The sequence below is a fragment of the Triticum aestivum genome, chromosome 5A (genome assembly GCF_018294505.1).
Source record: "Triticum aestivum cultivar Chinese Spring chromosome 5A, IWGSC CS RefSeq v2.1, whole genome shotgun sequence".
NCBI classification, from domain to species: domain Eukaryota; kingdom Viridiplantae; phylum Streptophyta; class Magnoliopsida; order Poales; family Poaceae; genus Triticum; species Triticum aestivum.
This window is the reverse complement of record NC_057806.1, coordinates 563,373,274-563,384,250: the sequence shown is the minus strand read 5'-3', so window position 1 is coordinate 563,384,250 and position 10,977 is coordinate 563,373,274.

Below are 10,977 nucleotides of genomic sequence, written 5' to 3'. Positions count from 1 at the left end.
GGGCCCACAAGGTAGGGGGCGCGCCCAGGGGGCAGGCGCGCCCCCACCCTCGTGGCTAGGGTGTGGGCCCCCTGGTCTTCATCTTTTGCAAGGATTTTTTATTATTTCCAAAAAGATGTTCCGTGAAGTTTCAGGTCATTCCGAGAACTTTTGTTTCTGCACATAAATAACACCATGGTAATTCTGCTGAAAACAGCGTCAGTCCGGGTTAGTTCCATTCAAATCATGCAAGTTAGAGTCCAAAACAAGGGCAAACGTGTTTGGAAAAGTAGATACAACGGAGACGTATCAACTCCCCCAAGCTTAAACCTTTGCTTGTCGTCAAGCAATTCAGTTGATAAACTGAAAGTGATAAAGAAAAACTTTTACAAACTCTGTTTGCTCTTGTTGTTGTAAATATGTAAAGCCATCATTCAAGTTTTCAGCAAAGATTATGAACTAACCATATTCACAATAACGCTTAGGTCTCATGTTTACTCATATCGATGGCATAATCAACTAGCAAGCAATAATAATAAATCTCGGATGACAACACTTTCTCAAAACAATCATAATATGATATAACAAGATGGTATCTCGCTAGCCCTTTCTGAGACCACAAAACATAAATGCAGAGCACCTTTAAAGATCAAGGACTGACTAGACATTGTAATTCATGGTAAAAGAGATCAAGTCAAGTCATACTCAATGTAAACTAACAGTAATGAATGCAAATGACAGCGGTGCTCTCTAACTGGTGCTTTTTAATAAGCGGATGGTGACTCAACATGAAAGTAAATAGATAGGCCCTTCATAGAGGGAAGCAGGGATTTGTAGAGGTGCCAGAGCTCGGTTTTGAAATAGAGATGAATAATATTTTGAGCGGTATACTTTCATTGTCAACATAACAACCAAGAGATGGCGATATCTTCCATGCTACACACATTATAGGCGGTTCCCAAACAGAATGGTAAAGTTTATACTCCCCCTCCACCAACAAGCATCAATCCATGGCTTGCTCGAAACAACGAGTGCCTCCAACTAACAAGAGTCCCAGGAGGAGTTTTGTTTGCAATTATTTTGATTTGATTTGCATAAAGCATGGGACTGGGCATCCCGGTGACCAGCCATTTTCTCGTGAGTGAGGAGCGGAGTCCACTCCTCTTGAGAATAACCCGCCTAACATGGAAGATACGGACAGCCCTAGTTGATACATGAGATATTCGAGCATACAAAACAGGATATTTATTTGAAGGTTTAGAGTTTGGCACATACAAATTTACTTGGAATGGCAGGTAGATACCATATATAGGTAGGTATGGTGGACTCATATGGAATAACTTTGGGGTTTATGGGATTGGATGCACAAGCAGTATTCCCGCTTAGTACAGGTGAAGGCTAGAAAAAGACTGGGAAGCGACCAGCTAGAGAGCGACAACAGTCATGAACATGCATTAAAATTAATCAACACCGAATGCAAGCATGAGTAGGATATAATCCACCATGAACATAAATATCGTGAAGGCTATGTTGATTATGTTTCAACTACATGCGTGAACATGTGCCAAGTCAAGTCACTTAACTCATTCAGGGGAGGATACCACCCTATCACACCACATCACAACCATTTTAATAGCATGTTGGCACACAAGGTAAACCATTATAAGCTCCTAGCTAATCAAGCATGGCACAAGAAACTATCATCTCTAGTTGTCATTGCAAACATGTTTATTCATAATAGGCTGAATCAGGAATGATGAACTAATCATATTTACAAAAACAAGAGAGGTCGAGTCCATACCAGCTTTTCTCATCTCAGTCAGTCCATCATATATCGTCATAATTGCCTTTCACTTGCACGACCGAACAATGTGGATAATAATAATAGTGCACGTGCATTGGACTAAGCTGGAATCTACAAGCATTCAATAAATAGGAGAAGACAAGGCAATATGGGCTCTTGGTTAAATCAACAATAATGCATATAAGAGCCACTTCAACAATTTAATCATGGTCTTCTCCTATCAACCCCCAAATAAAAGAAAAGAAATAAAACTATTTACACGGGAGAGCTCCCAACAAGTAAAAAGAAGAACATGAAATCTTTTGGGGTTTTCTTTTTAATTACTACTACAAGCATGGAAATTAAAACTAGCTAAAAGCTACAACTAAATTTTTTTGGTTTTTCTTAAGGTTTATTAAGCACACAAGAAGAAAGCATAAAAAAGGAAACAAACTGGCATGGATGATACAATGAAAAAGTATGAGCACCGACATCTAACAATGAGTGTGTGAACATAAACATAATGTCGGTGAGAAATACGTACTCCTCCAAGCTTAGGCTTTTGGCCTAAGTTGGTTCATTGCCACGGGTGGCCTGGCGGATATCCATAGTTGTAGCTGGGGTTGTACTGAGATGCAGCGGCTACCGCCTCCTGAGCTGCAGTATGGCGGCGAGCTGCCTCCGCCCTCCTCTCGTACTCATCTGCCTCCTCTCTGGTAATAAAATGTCTTCCTTTTGCCTGATAATCAAAGAAGGCAGGAGCAGGGAGAGTAATACGGACAACACGACGTCTGTCAAAGATTAAGCGATACTGGAGAGGTGATTCATTCCTCTCGACAAACTGGTGGTGAACCATAGCATTAAAGTCTAGGTAAGCAGGAGGCAATTCAATATCATCATTACGTATGGTTACACCAAGAAAATCAGCTAAGCGGGTTGCATAAATTCCACCAAAGGAATCTCCATTAAATCTATTAAGATGCAACCTACGTGCAACAATGGCTCCCAAATTATAAGATTTATCTCCTAACACAACACTCCTAAGAATACTGAGGTCAGGGACACACATGTGACATGCCTCATCTTTACCATTAATGCATCTACCTATGAAGAGAGCAAAATAATGTATAGCAGGAAAGTGAATGCTCCCTATAGTAGTTTGTGTTATATCTCTAGATTCCCCCACAGTTATACTAGCAAGAAAATTTCTAAATTCAGATTTGCGGGGTTCACTAGCACTACCCCATTGCGGAAGTTTGCAAGCAGTGGTAAAATCCTATAAGTCCATCGTATAAGCTTTTTCATAAAGATCAAACATGACAGTTGGAGAATTACGTGAAGATGAAAATTCAAACCTCCTCACAAAGGAACTAGTGAGATAGTGGTACTGGTGGAATCTTTCTGCCTCGAAGCTCACAAGATCAGCGTTATGCAAATATGTGTTAAATTCTTCCTTGATTCCCGCTCGATCCATGAAGTCCTCTGAAGGCCATTCACAAGGCCGCACTGGAACGTCCCTTGGTGGCTCATCATCAGCATCACGCATTGCAAGCCTGGGTTCTTGTATCCTTGAAGAACCACCTTGATACATTTTCCTAAACATATTTCCTCCTCTGAAAAAATTCTGAAATTTTTAGTAACTTCAAATAAAAGTGAGCCAAGCTCAACAAATCGATAGCAACTACTCCTACAAGTGCCTAGAGCCTATATCATGCATCAAAACTACCTGGAACCACATAAATTTTACATGCAAGCTCAAGAACAGGGTCACCTAAGCAGCAAAAATATGCAATGAATAAAGCACTAGAACAAAAACTAATTGGACCAATGGAGGAGTCACATACCAAGGAACAATCCCCCCCCAAGCAGTTTTGTGAGAGGTGCTTTGAGCAAGGAGATCGAAAATGGCAGCAAAATGAGCTTGGACTCGGGTTTGAACTGGATAATCGTGTTTGTGGGAGGAAGAAGGAGCGTGTGGGTGCAGGAATAAGTGGAGGGGGGCACCGTGGGCCCATGAGGCAGGGGGCGCGCCCTCCACCTTCGTGGCTAGGTGGATGCCCCCCGTGCTGTGTTCTCAGTGCCAAATATTCTCATATATTACTTTAAAAATCATATTTAAATTTTAGGGTATTTGGAGAACTTTTATTTTCGGGGTATTTTTATATTGCACGGGTAATTCAGAAAACAGACAGGAAAATACTATTTTTATTTTATTTAATATCAATAACAGAAAGTAAAAGGAGGGTACAGGGAGTTGTGTTTTCTAAACTCATCCATCTCATGATCATCAAAATGAATCCACTAACAAGGTTGATCAAGTCTTGTCAACAAACTCATTCCAAATAACATGGAACCGGAGAATTTTCGAATAACACTAGGTTACCTCAACGGGGATATGCACATCCCCAACAATAAGAATATCATATTTCTTTTTGACAGTAGAAAGAGGAAATTCAAAACCTCCAAAAATAATCGATGGAATTTTCCAATAGAATTGATAGTGTGGACTTGAGGTTGTTTCCTCGGAAAGTGTACCATATGCTCATTACCATTGACATGAAAAGTGACATTGCCTTTGTTGCAATCAGTAACAGCCCCTATAGTATTCAAAAAGGGTCTTCCAAGAATAATAGACATACTATCGTCCTCGGGAATATCAAGAATAACAAAGTCCGTTAAAATAGTAACGTTTGCAACCACAACAGGCACATCCTCACAAATACCGACAAGTGTAGCAGTTGATTTATCAGCCATTTGCAAAGATATTTCAGTAGGTGTCAACTTATTCAAGTCAAGTCTACGATATAAAGAGGCATAACACTAACACCGGCTCCAAGATCACATAACGCAATTTTAACATAGTTTCTTTTAATGGAGCATGGTATAGTGGGTACTCCTGGATCTCCATGTTTCTTTGGTATGCCACCCTTAAAAGTATAATTAGCAAGCATGGTGGAAATTTCAGCTTCCCGTATCTTTCTTTTATTAGTGACAATTTCTTTCATGTACTTAGCATAAGGATTCATTTTAAGCATATCAGTTAATCGCATACGCAAAAAGATATGTCTAATCATTTCAGCAAAGCGCTCAAAATCATCATCATCCTTTTTCTTGGATGGTTTGGGAGGAAAAGGCATGGGTTTCTGAACCCAAGGCTCTCTTTCCTTTCCGTGTTTCCTAGCAACAAAGTCTTCCTTATCATAACATTGATTCTTTGATTGTGGGTTAACAAGATCAACAACAGGTTCAATTTCTATATCATTATCATTACTAGGTTGAGCATCATCATGAACATTACCATTAGTTTCAGGTTCATTACTGATACGTCTCCAACGTATCTATAATTTTTGATTGCTCCATGCTATATTATCTACTGTTTTAGGCAATATTGGGCTTTATTATCCACTTTTATATTACTTTTGGGACTAACCTATTAACCGGAGGCCCAACCCAGATTTGCTATTTTATGCCTATTTCAGTGTTTTGAAGAAAAGGAATATCAAACGGAGTCGAAACGGAATGAAATCAACTGGAGAAGTTATTTTTGGAAGGAAACAGACCTGATGGACTTGGACCCCACGTCAAGGAAGGAACGAGGTGCTCACGAGGGTGGGGGCGCCCCCCCTAGGGCGAGCCCCCTGTCTCGTGGGGCCCTCGTGGCTCCCCTGGCGTGCTTCTTCCGCCTATATAACTCCATATACCCTAAAACTTCCAGAACGCAAGATAGATCGGGAGTTCCGCCGCCAGAAGCCTCCGTAGCCACCGAAAACCAATCTAGACACATTCCGGCACCCTGCTGGAGGGGGGAATACTTCTCCGGTGGCCATCTTCATCATCCCGGTGCTCTCCATGACGAGGAGGGAGTAGTTCTCCCTCGGGGCTGAGGGTATGTACCAGTAGCTATGTGTTTGATCTCTTTATCTCTCTCTCTCTCTCGTGTTCTTGAGGTGATACGATCTTGATGTATCGTGAGCTTTGCTATTATATTTGGATCCTATGATGTTTCTTCCCCCCTCTACTCTCTTGTAATGAATTGAGTTTCCCCTTTGGAGTTGTCCTATCGGATTGAGTCTTTAAAGACTTGAGAACACTTGATGTATGTCTTGCCGTGGATATCTGTGGTGACAATGGGATACCACGTGCCACTTGATGTATGTTTTGGTGACCAACTTGCGGGTTCCGCCCATGAACCTATGCATAGGGGTTGGCACATGTTTTCGTCGTGATTCTCCGGTAGAAACTTTGGGGCACTCTTTGAGGTTCTATGTGTTGGTTGAATAGATGAATCTGAGATTGTGTGATGCATATCGTATAATCATACCCACGGATACTTGAGGTGACATTGGAGTATCTAGGTGACATTAGGGTTTTGGTTGATTTGTGTCTTAAGGTGTTATTCTAGTACGAACTCTAGGGCTGTTTGTGACACTTATAGGAATAGCCCATCGGATTGATTGGAAAGAATAACTTTGAGGTGGTTTCGTACCCTACCATAATCTCTTCGTTCGTTCTCCGCTATTAGTGACTTTGGAGTGACTCTTTGTTGCATGTTGAGGGATAGTTTATGATCCAATTATGTTAGTATTGTTGAGGGAACTTACACTAGCGAAAGTATGAACCCTAGGCCTTGTTTCCTAGCATTGCAATACCGTTTACGCTCACTTTTATCACTTGTTACCTTGCTGTTTTTATATTTCAGATTACAAATACCTTTATCTACTATCCATATACCACTTGTATCACCATCTCTTCGCCGAACTAGTGCACCTATACAATTTACCATTGTATTGGGTGTGTTGGGGACACAAGAGACTCTTTGGTATTTGGTTGCAGGGTTGCTTGAGAGAGACCATCTTCATCCTACGCCTCCTACGGATTGATAAACCTTAGGTCATCCACTTGAGGGAAATTTGCTACTGTCCTACAAACCTCTGCACTTGGAGGCCCAACAACGTCTACAAGAAGAAGGTTGTGTAGTAGACATCAAGCTCTTTTCTGGCGCCGTTGCCGGGGAGGTTAGCACTTGAAGGTATATCTTTAGATCTTGCAATAGAGTCTTTTAGTTTCTTGTGTTATCACTAGTTTAGTTTATAAAAGAAAACTATAAAAAATGGAATTAAGTTTGTCTCATACGCTTCACCTTTTTAATATCTTTCGTGAGTATGATGGAAAGGATAATTGTGCTCAAGTGCTAGAAGAAGAAATCTATAAAATGTTTGGCACTAAATATTGAATGATGAGCGTGATTGCAATGTTTTTAGTATGAATTCCTTGAATATCCATGATGCTAATGATATGCAAAGCCACAAGCTTGGGGAAGCTATGTTTGATGAAGATGATATTTTTTGTCCCCCAAGCTTTGATGAGCAAATTTACTATGATGAAAGCATGCCTACTATCTACGATGATTATTGTGATGACACATATGCTATAAAGAACAATGATAACCATGAAACTTGTCATCTTGATCTTAATTTTCAATCACATGATAGTTATCTTTTTGAGTTTGCTCCCACCATTGTTCATGAGAAGAATTTTGCTTATGTGGAGAGTAGTAAATTTTCTATGCTTGTAGATCATGAAAAGAATGCTTTAGGTTCTGGTTATATTGTTGAATTCATTCATGATGCTACTGAAAATTATTATGAGGGAGGAATATATGCTTGTAGGAATTGCAATAATATCAAGTTTCCTCTCTATGTGCTTAAAGTTTTGAAGCTATGCTTGTTTTACCTTCCTATGCAAGTTGATTATTGCTCCCATAAGTTGTTTGCTCACAAAATCCCTATGCATAGGAAGTATGTTAGACTTAAATGTGCTAGTCATATTCTTCATGATGCTCTCTTTATGTTACAATTCTTATCTTTTATGTGAGCATCATTGAAATCATCATGCCTAGCTAGGGGCGTTAAACGATAGCGCTTGTTGGGAGGCAACCCAATTTTATTTTAGTTCCTTGCTTTTTGTTCCTATTTAGTAATAAATAATTAATCTAGCCTCTGTTTAGATGTGGTTTTATGTGTTTAATTAGTATTTGTGCCAATTAGAACCTTTGGGAAGACTTTGGGAAAGTCTTGTTGATCATGCTGTCAAAAACAGAAACTTTACCGCTCACGAGAATTGCTGCCATTTTTATTTGGAGAGTTATATTTAGTTAATTATTTTTGCAGATGATTAATAGATAAATTCCGCAGGTCCAGCAATTATTTGAGAATTTTATGAGTTCCAGAAGTATATGTTTGATCCAGATTACTACAGACTGTTCTGTTTTTGACAGATTCTGTCTTTCATGTGTTGTTTACTTATTTTGATGAATCTATGGCTAGTAAAATAGTTTATAAACCATAGAGAAGATTTGAATACAGTAGGTTTAACACCAATATAAATAAAGAATGAGTTCATTACAGTACTTGGAAGTGGTGATTTACTTTCTTATACTAACGGAGCTTACGAGTTTTCTGTTAAGTTTTGTGTTGTGAAGTTTTCAAGTTTTGGGTAAGGATTCGATGGACTATGGAATAAGGAGTGGAAAAAGCCTAAGCTTGGGGATTCCCAAGGCACCCCAAGGTAATATTCAAGGATAGCCAAGAGCCTAAGCTTGCAGGCATCCCCTCTTTCGTCTTCGTTCATCGGTAACTTTACTTGGAGCTATATTTTTATTCGCCACATGATATGTGTTTTGCTTGGAGCGTCAATTTATTTTGTTAGGATTTTCTTTCTGTTATTTAGAACAATGTTCTGCATCTTTTATTCTAATAAAAGTGGCATTGATAGCCTTTACTATGCCTATGTTACAAGTATACATGTTGCTGTTTGAAAACAGAAAGTTTACCGCTGTTGCAATAATTCCCTAGAAAAGTCAGAATGTGATAAAATGTTGAAACCTTTTGCATATTAAGCTCTGATAAATTTACTACAGTGGGAATTTTCTTTCATAATTTTTGGAGTTAGGGAAGTATGGATGTTGCAGCATTCTTTACAGACTATCCTGTTTAGGCAGATTGCTGTTATGTTTGCATTGTTTGCATATCTTTGCTTCTTTAATGATTCTATTTGAGGATAGGACTATTAAATATGCAGAGGCATTTAGTATGCAATGTTTAATAATAATTTTAGTGATTTTCTACAGTAGAGTATGATAAGGTTTTGGCAATGGTTTATACTAACTTATCTCACGAGTCCTTGTTGAGTTTTGTGTGGATGAAGCTTTTGAGATTTAGGGAGACCGTGATATGAGAGGAATTAAGGAGACACAAAATCTCAATCTTGGGGATGCCCAAGGCACCCCAAGATAATATTTCAAGAAGTCTCAAGCGTCTAAGCTTGGGGATGCCCCAGTTGGCATCCCACCTTTCTTCTTCAACAATTATCGGTTAGTATCGGTTGATCCTAAGTTTTGCTTCTTCACATGATGTTTGCCATTCTTAGAATGTCATTTTATTTTACTTTGCTTGCTGTTTGAATAAAATACCAAGATCTGAAATTATTAAATGTTAGAGAGTCTTCACATAGTTGCATAATTATTCGACTACTCATTGATCTTCCCTTATATCTTTCGGAGTAGTTTGTCATTTACTCTAGTGCTTCACTTATATCTTTTAGAGCATGGTGGTAGTTTTATTTTGAAGAAATAGATGAACTCTCATGCTTCACTTATATTATTTTGAGAGTCTTAAATAGCATGGTAATTTGCTTAAAATCCTAATATGCTAGGTATTCAAGAATAATAAAATTCTCTTATGAGTGTGTTGAATACTATGAGAAGTTTGATACTTGATAATTGTTTTGAGATATGGAGATGGTGATATTAGAGTCATGCTAGTTGAGTAGTTGTGAATTTGAGAAATACTTGTGTTGAAGTTTGTGATTCCCGTAGCATGCACGTATGGTGAACCGTTATGTGACGAAGTCGGAGCATGATTTATTTATTGATTGTCTTCCTTATGAGTGGCGGTCGGGGACGAGCGATGGTGTTTTCCTACCAATCTATCCCCCTAGGAGCATGTACGTAATACTTTGCTTTGATAACTTCTAGATTTTTGCAATAAGTATATGAGTTCTTTATGACTAATGTTGAGTCCATGGATTATACGCACTCTCACCCTTCCACCTTTGCTAGCCTCTCTAAATACCGCGCACCTTTCACCGGTATCATACACCCACCATATACCTTCCTCAAAACAGCCACCATACCTACCTATTATGGCGTTTCCATAGCCATTCCGAGATATATTGCCATGCAACTTTCCACCGTTCCATTTATTATGACACACTCCATCATTGTCATACTGCTTAGCATGATCATGTAGTTGACATTGTATTTGTGGCAAAGCCACCGTTCATAATTTTTTCATACTTGTCACTCTTGATTCATTGCATATCCCGGTACACCGCCGGAGGCATTCATATAGAGTCATCTTTGTTCTAGTATCGAGTTGTATCATTGAGTTGTAAAAAAATAGAAGTGTGATGATCATCATTCAATAGAGCATTGTCCCAAAAAAGAGAAAGGCCATAAAAAAAGAAAGGCAAAAAAATAAAGGCCAAATAAAAAAGGGAAGGCCAAATAAAAAATAAAAAATAAAAAAGGGGACAATGCTACTATCCTTTTACCACACTTGTGCTTCAAAGTAGCACCATCATCTTCATGATAGAGAGTCTCCTATGTTGTCACTTTCATATACTAGTGGGAATCTTTCATTATAGAACTTGGCTTGTATATTCCAATGATGGGCTTCTTCAAAATGCCCTAGGTCTTCGTGAGCAAGCGAGTTGGATGCACACCCACTAGTTTCTTTTGTTGAGCTTTCATACACTTATAGCTCTAGTGCATCCGTTGCATGGCAATCCCTACTCACTCACATTGATATCTATTAATGGGCATCTCCATAGCCCGTTGATACGCCTAGTTGATGTGAGACTATCTTCTCCTTTTTGTCTTCTCCACAACCACCATTCTATTCCACCTATAGTGCTATGTCCATGGCTCACGCTCATATATTGCGTGAAGATTGAAAAGGTTTGAGAACATCAAAAGTATGAAACAATTGCTTGGCTTGTCATCGGGGTTGTGCATGATTTAAATATTTTTGTGTGGTGAAGATGGAGCATAGCCAGACTATATGATTTTGTAGGGATAACTTTCTTTGGCCATGTTATTTTGAGAAGACATGATTGCTTAGTTAGTATGCTTGAAGTATTATTATTTCTATGTC